Raw genomic sequence first — 15,243 nt, 5'->3', positions numbered from 1 at the left:
ATATAAATATTAACAACAGCGTATTTAATAAATTTATTGTTGCAATCATGAGATAAAATTGTATAATAGAAAAATAAAAATATTATGATTAATACAAAATTAATGCTGAATGCCACGCGTATTTTCAAGCTTCTGGGATGAATACAGGGTGGCCTCAAACATTCTGGATAGACTTTGAGATTTTATAGAAAATTTAATTCTGAACAAGAAGTTTCTTGAAAACATGGATCGAAATATCTCATTTGAAAGATAATTAATAAACTATAACGCGATATCACTAAATACATATTGATGAACTAAATACTTCTGAAAATGATTAAACAATATTTCTATTAATGTAAAAAATAAAATGTGCTTCTTTTTGTTATAATTTATAATATTAATTTTAACATTTAGCTGAAATTATTATTTTATTTTCTAATTTGTCAGGCAAGAAATTTATTTTAAATCGATTTCTTTTCTTTCTCTCTACAGTATAAAAGATATATATGTAGAAATAATGCAAGACACACACACACACACACACACACATTGTAAAGCAAATAGGAGATGCACTTACGGTTCAACAATGTTGCCAGTGATCTGATCGGAGCAACTGGTACTCTGCAATTAAGATTGGTCGCGACTGGCACAGCTATTCCGACTACGACAAGCAGTTTCGCGTAAAGCACGTCCATGATTGACCCAAGTGCTGCAATGTTTCTGCTTGTATAGTCATGTATATTTGATTTTAGCCCTGCGATGGCTTTACTGTTGTCGTACGACTTTCCTTCTTTAACTAGGATTTCATTTTACATGTGTATAATATATAAATAAAAAATAAACTACAGTGTATTTTTATTTGTAATTGAAAAAAATTGGAAAAAGTGATATTTTAATTGTAAGTGAATATAGTATACAAGGTGTGAAAAAATTTTTTTATTTCGTGACGTTAATTTTATACATATGCAAGATACGAAATTATTTTCTTACCAACGAATAATATTATATATAAATATTCCTTTTTTTCTTCTTCTAGAAGAAGAAATATTAGAATATAAATAATATGTAGATAATAAATATTAGAATATAAATAATATATTAGAATATAAATAATACTAAAGTATAAATAATATATAAATAAAAGTAAATTATATTTAAATATATATATATATATATATATATATATATATATATATATATTATATATAATTTATGAAATATATTACATAACAGTGGTAAAAAACTAATTTTATTTGCACATGTAAAATTAATATCACAAAATCAAAAAAACTTGTTCATCAATTTAGAATATATACACTTAGAATATTACTTCTTTTAACTAGTCGTTATCAATTTCAATTATCGAAATGTTTGCTTTCATGTGTGCAGGTGGCTATAATTTTTAGATTATTTATAAAAATAATTTGGTCACACGTAAAAAAGACAAGAAAATTCTACTTGTAACTACACTCAATTTCCATTCAATCGAGATACTTTTTTTTAGTTGAATGCTTTATCGATATCAACCACTCACGATAGCGTTCAAGAACACCCTATATCTCGTAAGGATCAAGAATGGAATCTCTCACGACGGGGAGGGGGTGGGGAGAGGCGGGGTGGGGAGCGGGAATGGAAATTTCTTTTTTGCCGATGTTCCCTTCAACATTAGTATTCTAATACTTTGAGAATCCACTACAATGTCTCTCGTTATCCCTTTTTAAAGAGAGATCCAAGTTACTCAAGCATAAAACGCCCTATTCTGATTTACTTTACCTCAACATAATGAGACGCATTCGTTGCCAATCGCGAGGGGACCAATAAATGCACATCGCGCGCCCGCAAAGTTGCAGCTCCCATCCTCTCTTGCGAGTGTCGCAACAATCGTTTCCGTTTATTCACCGACAATGCGACCAAACTTTGTAGTTGGGCCGCGCGCTGGGTAAGCTTGGCGCGATGTATTTGCTCGGCTGTTCTCGGCGGCCGGGAAACTTGGAAATTTATTCCCGGGGAAAATTCGCGCGTTTGAATTTTTAGCAGGCTGACGCCTGCTAGAACTTTTCTTTCCTTCTTACGGTGGCAGCGGACCGTCGCTTACCTCGCTCGCTTAATCGTCTATAAGAAAGTGACTCTGCCAGAGAGTCAATCTTTCTCTCTCCTTTTCCCCCTCCCCTCCTTCTTTTTTTTTTGTCTCCTCGAGAGGGACGAAAGGATCGCGAAATATCTGAGGATTCGTTCGTACCATTGTATTATCTCTTCACCCTTTCCGTCGCATGACAGAGACGATTGATCGATCCTCTCGTTTGTTTTGCTCCGAATACATTCTAATAAATTGAGTACAGTTTGTTGTCGATTTAACGTGAGGCTAGAAAAGGAAATTAAATCCTTGATTCAGAACAAGAATATATTCTGACAATGAAGTGCATATATAACTGATTCTTGTCAGCAAATATTAAAAATCGATAATCGATGATTTGTATAACTATAATAGAAACCATCACTGTAAAAATATAATATGTATATATTCTTTAATTAATTTTATACGTATTATAGGGTGTTTAAATTGACACATTTAATAAGTCATTATAAAAATAAAGCATTTTATAAAAAACTGTTTTAGACAAAAGTATTATGATAAGATTATCGAAAACTAAATATTTTACGAGATATTTTATATCAAAATATGTCAGATTAAGATATAAAGTAACTCGAAAAATATTTTATTAGTGTTTTGAAAAAGTTTTAAAAAGGGTTATAAAAGTATACAATAAAAAATAAGAGTTTCCATTAAAAAAAATTAAGTTGTCCTTCAAATGACCTTCAAAACGTCCATCAAATTAAAAAGAAATAAAGCCATTCTCTTCCTTCTCTCAAAAATAAATAACTTTTGTTTAAAGCTTTATTTTTATGATATTTAAATGTGTCAATTTAAATACACATCCCGTATTTAAATTGACACATTTAAATATCATAAATTGTACTTACATAAAACCTCACCTATAATGACTCAATGAAATGACCGACAAATGTAATATTTCATGGTATCTTGACATATAATTACTCAAATATATAAAGTAAGACGTAATTTCATGTAATTTTGATAACGTTAAAATGATTTTCAAGTAGCGTCGACCACTGTTTTTATTTTACCTTTGAATTGTAATTCGCGACGCATTGATTCGTTGTACGAATGTATGACGTCGACACCACTGTACACACAACGGGCCGTAACTTCGGGAACTTTTGTTTGAATTATGTTGAACGAATCGTGGAAACTGGTGACGCTATCGGTGCGTCACTCGACAGCAACAGTCGTAATGTGCCACTCGAGTTCAGTTCTGTCGCCGGCAAGGCAAGGCAAGGTAATAGCATTGCTGGCTGCGCAGCAGCTACCAACTACTACCGACGATACGAATCGCACAAAAGCTTGCCATGCTGAACGTCTCTTTGTGTGCGTGAGAAAGAGAAAGGGAGAGAGAGAGAGAGAGAGAGAGACGAGAGAAAGAGGAAGGTGCAGATAAGTTTTCTTTTAGCCACGCTTGCTCCAGTAACGTGGGCATTATCAGCTGCCTGGAAATCGAAAATTCGCCCTCTTATCGTGCCAAAAATTATTTCCACGAATTTCCGAATGATAATAGTTGTCGAAAATCGATAAAAGTGACGAGTTGTGCTTGACATATGAAATTAAATCGATTGTGCATGACAAAAGAAGTAAAAAAGAAAAAAGAAAGATGTGCAAGAATGCGAAGAGGGGATGTTTAAAATTGACGTGTCTAGTTTTGCCAGTTAATTATTTGCGCAAAAGATCAATCACCCGTGAACCTGCGTTGCATGTTTTAATCGTGCGGAAATCGTGGTAAGCGTTTCAGTGTTGAAAAGTGTTACGATATTCATATATATATATATATATATATATATATATATATATATATATATATATATATATATACGTCGAAGTTGCTATTGTTTGCACGCGCATCGGTATTTCGCGTCGAATGGACCCGAGCTGATGAAATATTACAAAACGACGCGGCAATCGTTGGCAACGGTATGGAGACACCTCGGTCAAAATGCGGTTTCGCGCATCGTGTTTAATTGCGACGAAATTTACGTCGATCAAATCCGCCCACGCGGAATAACGGCGAAAATTTATTGTCGCGCTAAACGGCGCGCCTTCTCCTCCCTCCTCCACCACCCCTCCCGCCCTCCTCGCCGCGGCTATTCTGCTAATTATAATCGCGATATCCGTATTATTAATCGCCGTTATCGATTGTATCATGCTCGGCGCGCCGCCGATGACACGCAGCTTGACTTTCCTCGGGGCATGATCGGTTTGCGAGACGTAACAGTTGATCACTCTTGCTATAATCTCGTTAAACGACGTAAGATATAAGAAAGATAGAGATGTGAATATTGAGAAAAAAAAAATATTGAGAAGGGAAATCTTGGATTAGTTTGAAGTATGAAAATTGTAGGTCAAAATAAATAATATTAATAATAATAATTGTAAAGTGATAACAATAATGATAATAATAATAGAATAATAATAATAAAATAGTAGAATTTTTAGTATAATCTAAATCTGTTATTGTACACTGTGTTGAAAAATCTGGCTTAAATTTAACAAATTTTTGTGTTAATTTAATATAATACAGATACGTTAAATGATGATACTGATAGCATATTAGTATTTCAACATAAAATGAGTGCAAACTTCATAGTAATTTGAAATAAATTTTGTGTGAAATTAATTTATAATGATTTTTACTTATCTTTTATGCTAAAATTAATTTGGGAAAAAAGTTATTGACGGTCTGTAGTCACTTTCATTTCCATTGTAGAATAAAATCAACATTTTTTATGTAATTTTTTCAAAAGATAAATCCTGTCACTAATAATATGGAGCATATTTATTTTGTTAAATTAAAAATATGTGCCTATTGTGTTACTTTTACATTTTTTTTTACACTTTTGTCTTAATAATTTAATAGTGTTTTCGAGTGAAGCAAGGTTCGAATTACTTTGAGAGCAATTAAACTCAATTTTCCATGAACATATGTTCGATCGAACATGAGTTTTGAATTTGATTAATGTAAATAAATATATCCCTAATAACCCAAGATGTCGTTTATGACGTCATTAATCGCTCTCAGAGCGATCAAATTTGCTTTACTCGAAAACCATTAAATTCGAGTTTAATTAACACAACAGCAATGCATTAGATTGGCACAAAAATGTGCTAGGTATTTAACGAGAAAGCTTTTAACCGGCATATTTTTTAACGAGAAAATATAAATTTTTCAACTATATTATCAAATTTATCTTGTTATCTTAATAAAACATGTCTTCGCAAATAGATTGCCGCAACAATTCCTACGGAACGTCGACCGCGCGCTCTCGAATTCGATTCACTCTCTCTTTGGTTTCCCCTAGAGCGTCGACCCGGCGCTTGTCGCTCTCGCCGGTAATGACGATAACGAATCGCTGTAATAGCGAGGCGGCCCGGCGGATTCGTTTTCGACGATTCGGGCGACGACGCCGTTCCGTTCTCGAAATCGCGCGGCAGCCACGTAGTAGTCGGCGCTTCTACGTAGATACAGCCCCGGGGACGATTATCGGAGTCGATCATTCAATTTCGCGTTGCAAATTGTCCGCGCCGGAAACTCATATCCGGGCACTTCCGGTTCTGCCCTGGTCCCCGCCCCAGGGGCGGGGGAGGAGGGAGGGAGGAAGAAGAGGTCGGCGCCGTCGGGCCCAGGCATCCAGCGGAGCTGGTTAACGACGCTGGGCCACGGGGAAAGCGGAAGAGGGATAGAGGGGGTGGAGAGGGCTCGAAAGGGAAGAGGAGATAGACAGGGAGAGAATCGGCGCAGAAGTCACGAGGCCGAGGGTACGGCTTCATCCCTGACGCGGATGAGCGGTGAACTGGCTTCCGTTTTGCCCTCCAGTCTACCCTGCCCCCCTGCCCCCCCTCCCCTTCCTTCCACTTCCCCTCCCCTCCCCCTTCCCGCTCATCCGTGTTACGTTGACATGGAATTGTAATGGTTGATGACTAATGATTAGTTTTCGGTTCTTCTTTCATTATAAATTTTATAATAGAAGAAAATGTCAATCTCGTAACAAAAAAAAAAAAAGAAAAAATAAATTAGATATGCATATGTAGTTTTATTTGTTGCCACATCTCTCATCTTTTTTGAATATCTCACGTGTGTCGAATTTTTAATGAATGATATCTCCGACTTGTCATTGATCATATCTTCATACCGATCGAGAAAGAATTTTTTCCTCTCATTTTCCTTTTTATTAACGAATTTTTGTCCGCCGCTGTTGAATATCATTAATCATCGTCGAATTTAAACAAGAGCGACGGTTCATGAATGTTTTTTTTTTTTTCCCCTCGACCCGATTATCAATTTTGACGAGGAGCATTTCGTTGCTCGATTAAATACATAAGCTCAGATAAAATCGAAACAGCATTATTATTATATCCTCTTTTCTTCTCGTATTTATAAAATTTTGTACGCTTGCACCTTTCACGATATCAATTATATCTACCACGACGTGAGCGAGACCATTGCTTGGATTGACATATTTTGCACAGCAGCCGCTTATCATTAGCTAGACTACCGGCGACGTGTAACCGCCACCTCTCCCCCTCCCCCCCCACTCTTCCCTCTACCCCGTTCCCGGCCCCCTCCCTCAAGGTTCAACCAAGGGGTTCGTGAAAAATAGCTGCGAGTATAACGACCAGGTCTTCGGCAACATACACGAAGGACGTGTATTAATCGTCAGCAGGTATCTCGCGTCACTCGCTTCGCGGTCTGACCGATTTCATCGTTTATTCCGACACGCATACATTAGCACACGCGACCGTATACACACACACACACCACATGCGTGTGCGTGTGTGTATATATACGTTGTCCCATTTACTTGCAACGATGGCAATCGGTGATTCCCCGTCATGAGCTACCTGCCGCGTGTGTAGAAACGAGAAGGAGGAGGTGGGTGAGGTGTTGGCGCGACATCAATCGGCACCGAAAACGGTTGGCCGGCCACACGCTGTCGTTCTCGTTTTTGAACAACAATCCCCCGTCATGAACCCGTCCGCAAAACTGCTATTTACCTACCTAGCCATCTCTCTCTCTCTCTCTCTCTTGATATGTCGATGGGACCCCCTCCCCCCTACCCCCGACGTATTCCTGTTTTCCCCGCGCGACTTACAGTCATACCCTATATCGGGTGGGTGGGCAGAGGCAGTGGTAGTGGTTTCATCGACGATGTCTATTGGAAAATTTATTCCAATATTTTCAATTAAAGTTAGACAAAGCCGCTGTTTGATAACGCTACGTGTTTCGCCGCTCTAGTTCGCCGGGCTAAAAATAATATAGCACGCGCGAATGATCAGGAGCGGCTTTCACACTGCGTCGCTGATGCCGCGCGCGTGTGAGACAAAGAGAGAGAGAGAGAGAGAGGGAGGAAGAGGGTAAAGCTGGTCGCTGGTGATGGTGATGGCGATGGTTCGTTACCGTGGACGGTGGTGGTTGCGCACGCGAGGGGGTGGGAGGGAATGGGGGAGGAGGAGGGGGGGGGGCGAGGACGAGGTGTGGGCGACGAAGCGAGCTTGAAGGGTTGGTCGGGGAGACAATACGCGATTCCGCACGAGTACCGCACAACGAGTTGCGCGTCCGGCATTTCGCCCCCGATCTGCTCGGCGCAATTAAGTTCCCTAATGCGGAAAGAGTCGGCTGGATGTGATCGTCCGCGATTGCGCGTCGTTATTGTTGGATTAGCCGGCCACGGAGAAGCCTAGTTTGTATAAAACTGTATATTTTTCAATACTCTGACTTGTATACGGGCGCGAGTTGAAGCGAGTTATCGAATACCGCGGCTTTATATATTTATTGAAAGCGCCGCAAGCGGCGGAGATATCTGACTTTGATATATATATATATATATATATATATATATATATATATATATTTTTAGCGAATCAATTTATTATTTTTAAATACATCTATCAGAGGTATAACTAAATATTTATCTGTTTTCACGTTGTACACACAATGGAAATATATTTAATTAATTAAAGTCAATCAACTTATATTTTATAGAAGGTATATTTAATAATATTTTATAAAAATGTTATATTTTTAATTTGAAAATTAAATTTTTTCTTATAAATGTATATATTTTAATATTTTAAGAGATAATTGTGTCGGTTTTAATTTTAAAATATATTATTTGTGTAGAACTGCATATTTCAATTTCTGTTTTAGTAAATACATCATTATCGTTCACTTCAACCAGTGTAATTACACAAAATTATTATTCTATTACAAATTATAATGGTCGCGAATTTTTTTCTCTCTCTTTCTCGAAGCTTAGATTAATTTTTTTTCCCATATCGAACGCGAAACAGCGACATACATTGAAGAAATGTATTTAACTCCAGATATTTCAATGTAATCGAACGTTCTTCTCTTAATGCATTGCGAGAAAAGAATACTCGGTGGCAATGCAACTAGCTGTCAACGCGATACGCGACAATTACATGCTCGGCAGCAGGACGGCCGCAAACGTCACGTGCTTGTCAAGAGCTATCACAGCTTTCTGTGAGTAGGCATGTATACATAAGAGAGAGAGAGAGAGAGAGAGAGAGAGAGAGAGAGAGAAAGACGAGAGACAGAATTATACACAGAGAAAGCATAATAGATCTGTTTACTTTACAATACGCAAGAAAGAAAGTTTAAGCTTGCCATATTAGTATAAATGGATTCAAAGATTAAAAAAGAAGAATTAAATTAACATACATAAAAAAAAAAAATATTATGTAATAAGGAAGGAGAATAAGAGGTGAAGGAAATCATTACACAAACAGAGAAAATTAGACATATAACAGATTGGTGGAAAATGTATATGGTATAAAATAAAATATCAGATAGTTTCTGTTTAAAAAGTTTCATGGAAAGAGATAGCTAATTACGATGCTAATAAAAGTTACATTTCAAATAAAATATTCAGAAAGACAAGAAAGGAAGATAGAGAGGAAGTAACACATAATAAAACAGCAAAAAAGGAAATTTTAAAAAAGGAAATTTTAAATCTGTTTTTTTTTTATATAGTTGAACAAACATACATACATACATACACACGTACACATTTTTTTACACTTAATTATTTCTCGCTCTATATTTATTCTAAGTCTACATATGGTATACATATATAAAGTGTGCATTTTGTATCGTATTTCTTTATATATATTTTATATATATTATATGTATATGTATATATATACACACATACAGAGCGACTCACATAAAACATGTTAGTCACGTGTAATACCTTAAGGAATATTTGTCGAATCAAAAAGTTATTTATATTAGGAGAAGGTTTCATGTATTTGTGCGGCCTTCCTATCTACGTAAACATAAAGTCACTCCCCTTCAAGAGAGGCGAGAGATAACTTATAGTTTCAAGTAGAATCTCCTATAAAATGTTACATATTTGGATTCTATGGGAAAAAAAGCAAGTAAATTTTATTTGAAACATTTGTTTGAAAAATGCTTCTATCAAAAGTTATATACATTTAAATTCTAAATGAAAAACAAATGCCAACATATGCAATTTTTGAATACCGTGATGCTCTAAAAATAATTGCGCTGCACGTCGATAATTATTTTTCTCACATTTTTCTAAAATTAGCAGCGTATCAACTTCCACTTGCTTAATTCCAAATTAAGCCATGATTTTCGTAAATCTGCGTATCCCGACAAATGTTTATGTATTTATGTTTTTTTCCGGTTAACATCAAGTACGTACTCTAAGCTCGCTTATTCTTTTTGTTTTCATTACAAACGCGCGAGCTTGTCAGTTGAGTCTAATGAAATAAAATCACTAAAAGTTTAAATTATAACTTTTGACAGAAGTATTTTTCAAATAAACTTTTCCGATATAAATTACTTATTTTTTTCTATAGAATTCGAATATGTAATATTTTATATGAGGTCCCATTTGAAATTCTGAAGTCACTTTCTGCCCCCCCTTCAAGGAGAAGCGAAGACGATTTTATACTTACGTAATAGTGAGAAAGGCCCCTCGAATATACGTAAAACTTTCTCATGAACTTTTTGATTCGACAAATATTTTTAGAGCTATTGGCTTGTAACACTTTACCACCCTGTATACATATAATATATACTCGCATCCTGGTGAAAAAAAAAAAAAATAATAAAAGGTCTGGTATATATTTTCCGGATGGGATGCAGGTGCAGATGCAAGTGCATCCTTAAGACAGGCTTGGCACGGTGTCTCTTGAGCGTGAGAGTCGAAAATCGATCCGGCGCCCGCGTCATGAGCAACGTCGTCGGCGGTCCAGGATGATACTTAATAACGCGAAATACGGTGTGCACGAGAGTGCCATGGAAAGAGAGACAGAGAGAGAGAGAGAGAGAGAGAGAGAGGAGAGAGAGAGAGAGAGAGAGAGAGAGAGAGAGGAGAGAGAGAGAGAGAGAGAGGAATATAAGAGACAGAAAAAGATCGACCAGGGCATAGACGAAGGTTGGGGCTCGGTCGAACGTACACGAGGGATATATCGCGTACGCGGGTCGAAGGAAAAAGGGACGAACCGATGAAATAATAGGGCGCTCTCGCGCAATAGCGAGTGGCCGGCATTGTGCGAGGTTGCAGCGGCCAGGCTTGTTGAATGGGAACGGGATGAATGCTGGCCAACTCGTGTGATGCGAGAGAGCCGCCGCCGTCCCCTTACCCCTTACCGCCCGTCTCTCCTCATTCTCTTCACGGAGAGAGTCCGCGCCGAAAAAGCCAAGTCCGTCGATTTTAATACTATGCCCAATGTCCACCACTTTGCACATGCATTCCTGTTTGTAATTGAAATCTGCCCGCCGCCACCTCGCCTCTTGCTCGTTTTCTCGTTTTAGAGGGCTCTCTTTTTTCCTCCCCCTCTGTCGATCATCCTACTAGAATCGCGTTCTGGTATCCCCTATATCTCTACCTCGTCGATGCCTCTTTCGGTTCGTGGTGGAATTGAAAGAAGAGGCAGTTTCTCGTTTGGTTGCGCGATGTTCGAAGCTGCCTCTCTTTGCTTTTAATCGACTATTAATTCGCCTAGTAGTTGGTTTTTGCTTTGAATCGGCACGAAAATGTAGAATTTAATTACTTGTAATTATTATTATTTTTTTTTTTAATAGTGGAAATGATGAGTATTTTTCAATAATGATGCAAGGGAAATTTTGTTTCCCAGGTTTTAAGTTGTTTTCATGAATCCATCTTTTGTGTGGAGATAACCTGTTGAAAATTGCAATTATTATGATAGAAATAGTACATTGGTATAAATTAATAATTTTGTTACATCTTTGAAACGTTGGCAAACGTTTTAGTTTACAATTCTTTTGACTCCATTCATTTCGATGTTTAGAAATATTTTATCTATTGTATTCGAAAATAGAAGATATAATTAATGAAGCTCATATTTTTGCTTCCTCATAGAGGAGGCTTTGTTTTTACGAATTTTTTTTTTTTTTTCAAATTTCAATATCAATGTATTCAGAATGTTCTAAAACAAAAAAAATCACATTTTGACAAAATGTCCTGTACGTGTGAGCAAAAAGAACGTGGTTGCTCTAACTATCGTTAATTTTGAGATAACAGATTAAATATTTTTATATGAATAAAATATCATTAAAGGATGGTTGATATTGTACTTGGCTAGGATCGGTGAAGGGGTTTATTTTTTATGAAACTTTAAATTTTTCAATAAATGTCTGTACACTCTAGCTTCCACAAATTTTGAGATATCGGTCTAAATATTTTTACACGAATAGAATATCATTAAAGGATGATTGATATTAAATTTGATGAGAATTGGTGAAAGGATTCATTTTTTATGAAATTTTGAATTTTCTAAAAAAAATGTGGTTGCTCTAACTTCCGTAAATTTTGAGATAACGGACTAAATATTTTTACATGAGACATTTTTACTGATATTATGAAAGAAGGAAATAAAATTATGAGGAAACAATATGCAAGTTTCTAATTTGCACAATTTTTTATTTTGATTTAATTTTTTGGCCATCGTCAGACGTTTTGTTACTACTTAGGATCCAGAGATTCTCTCTTTTGTTTTCCATTTTCCTTTTATTCTTGGCGAAATATTTTCACCTTCTTTATCCTCCTGTCATCTTCAATTCCTATAGATTTTTTCATTGAAAATTTCGCAGCTCGCTATTTTCGCGGATATTTTAATTGTAATAAAATAAAAATATCAAAACTTTAAAACAAAAGAGAAAATAAACTTTCTTTAAAAATCATGTTATCATAATAGACTTACGATACTTGGTATTATGTATCCATATCAAAAACATATCGCTGTTGCTTGAAATTTTCTTGCAAACCACAATTAAATGCTCTCTTTTTTTCGTGATAGACGTTTAGAATATTTCATTAACAACATTAATCTCGCTCTAAAGTTACAAGCGGCATATTTTTTATTGGCTATAAAATATTATGAAACTGAAAAAAAAATCTCAATTTTTAATTAGTTACATTCAAAGTTTCGTTACTAATCAGACAGGAAAGTAAGAAAATTAGAAGGGAGCAATGTGCAAGTTTCTAATTTGCACAATTTTTTATTTGTTAAATTTTCTACATACTATAGATTCTATTGAAACGCGTTTGAAATTAAATATAAGCTAAGTGTCATGATTTATTTTTATTTTCGTGTCACATTTATTTTTATCAGTTTCATTCATAAAATTCTCTCGCAACTTTCATGACAGAAAAATGATCGGTAAATGCCGAGCGGTGACTCCGCAGTCGCCACTCGGCGTTTATCCATCGAGACAAAGCTCGATTACAAATCGTTGTAAAAATTCCATGCAATTTTATCGAAGAAAGTGCGAATAATTTAGAGCGCTCAGCTTTCGACGATGTTGACAATTTTGCCTTATTTTTGCGCCAAAAACAATCCTGTTCTGTGTGACGGCGCAAAAATTCCCAGCTTCTCTTTAGCACGACGATTCCGTCGGGCAGATGCCATTTCTGACGCATTTAAACGAGTCTCGGGCGTGCATCGCGAATTCGCGCCGCGCTGTCCGATTCCGCATCACCATTCATACGTGAGTATTGAACGGCGCCCGTGCGGAAAGGCCATCTGGAGGTAGTGAGAGATAGACATACAGAGAGATTGTGTGTGAGAGAGAGAGAGAGACAGAGCACGCGTGGATAGCGATGGTTGTCGAACCAACGCTTGCTCGCAATTTTCGAACAAATCGAGTGCGGATGCTCGATCGAAAGGAAATTCGATCAAAGTAGAAAAATTATCCAAATTCACGATTTATAAGCTGCATTTTAAATACATTATATATAAGTTTAATAAATTTTGGACTTTACCTACTTTTACTCCTCCAGCGTTTCTTATAGACATTCAGTGAGAGAGAGAGAGAGAGAGAGAGAGAGAGAGAGAGAGAGAGAGAGAGAGAGAGAGAGAGAGAGAGAGAGAGAGAGGAGAGAGAGAGAGAGAGAGAGAGAGAGAGAGAGAGAGAGAGAGAGAGAGAGAGAGAGAGAGAGAGAGAGAGAGAGAGATTAAAATTGACTTTTATAGCATTATATTATTTATTTTTTTTGATATTACTTTGATATACATCTATACCTTATTTGGGAGATTGAGAGATGGAAAGATTATTGCCCCGGGCTTGAAAAAGATTTATACTTACGTATGAGAGTGTCAGTGCCATCGCTATTACGAGCGAGTCACGCTCGCCGTTACTCGGTCCATTCGCAGGTAATAGACAATTGTCATTACGCATTGTCGCTCCCTGCCCTCGTTATTATGCCGTGTATGCATGCCGATACGTTATGATTTCCGATATCCCCTGGTAACCAGTCGGCGGCGGTCATTTCGGGGCGTCAAAGGCGTGCCGGCGCGCGCCAGAAAGATTCGTTTCTGTCGCCGCGTTAATGGCTAATACGTGACGCGTTTCTAATTAACGAAGTCGGGAAACGAGCGGAGACGACGAGAAGAGAGAAACGGACACACACACACACACACACACACACACACACACACACACACATATATATATAAAGATGGGAAAGAGTGAAAAAAAGGAACATTGCAGGACTCGAGGGGAATGGACGTGTAAGTCGTTTAAGGATAATAGCAATTTGTTGTTAAAAATTTTATTTTCATTATTACAGTCAAATAAATTTGTTTCATAATCTTTATTGCGGAATTAAGATAATATATGTATACTTTTATTAATTGGTATAATATAAATTAATAATATAATTAATAATTAATAATACAATAAATAAATATAATAAATAAAATTAATAATATAATAATATAATTAAATTAATAATATAATATAAATAGCTTGAAATATAAGCTCTTTACGCAGGATAATGTTTTATGGAATATTTTAATAGTTAAGAAAGAATTATTATGTATAAAAGAGTTTTATTTTTTTGGTATTAAAAGATACTTAATCTTTTTTTTTTTTTTTTAATATTCTTTAATATTTTTGAAAGTTTACATCGATAGATATTTGTTAGGTGTAGAAAATGAGCGGCTGAAAATTTTATATTAATGTTATATTAATATATTTTTCAGTTTTTTTTATACATACAAAGCAAAAATATTAGAGATAGAAAATATTGTATTTAATATCGTCCTGTAAAGATCTTCATATTGAAAGATATTTCAATATACAATCCTACAAAGAAAGAAAAAAAGGCAAGAATTATGAAAAGCTATTTGAATAAATATTTTCTATTAATTTAGCATATATATATAGGATGTTTCTAAATAAATGCAAAAAACGAAATGATCCTTTGTCGGAAATCAAGGGGGATCTTTCATATACTCCTATATTCCTTTCTAAGGAGTTATATATACTCCTCCAAAGGATGGTAAAAAATAGATTTGTATTTATTATAATTTTGTGTTGCTTTTATTCCATTTTTTTTCTAACACTTGTTATAATTTTATTTTGCTTGCTTTTTTTTTATCCTAAAATTCGACTTCTCGTAACTCGAAATCTATGCCAATTAGCACTATACTGTTCATGATAATCTATTTTTTTTTCCTTAAAAACTTGATTTTACGAAAAAAATAAAAGAAATAGAAAAGTTTCTAAAGCAATCGAGCTTTCTAACGCATATTTTTAAATGATCACATTCCGGTCCGTTAAAAAGTTTTAATAAAAAATTGAATAGGGGTTGTTAGTTTCATCCTCTTATGAC

The sequence above is a fragment of the Cataglyphis hispanica genome, chromosome 14 (assembly GCF_021464435.1).
Source record: "Cataglyphis hispanica isolate Lineage 1 chromosome 14, ULB_Chis1_1.0, whole genome shotgun sequence".
In the NCBI taxonomy this organism is placed as follows: domain Eukaryota; kingdom Metazoa; phylum Arthropoda; class Insecta; order Hymenoptera; family Formicidae; genus Cataglyphis; species Cataglyphis hispanica.
Note: the sequence above shows the minus strand (reverse complement) of the source record.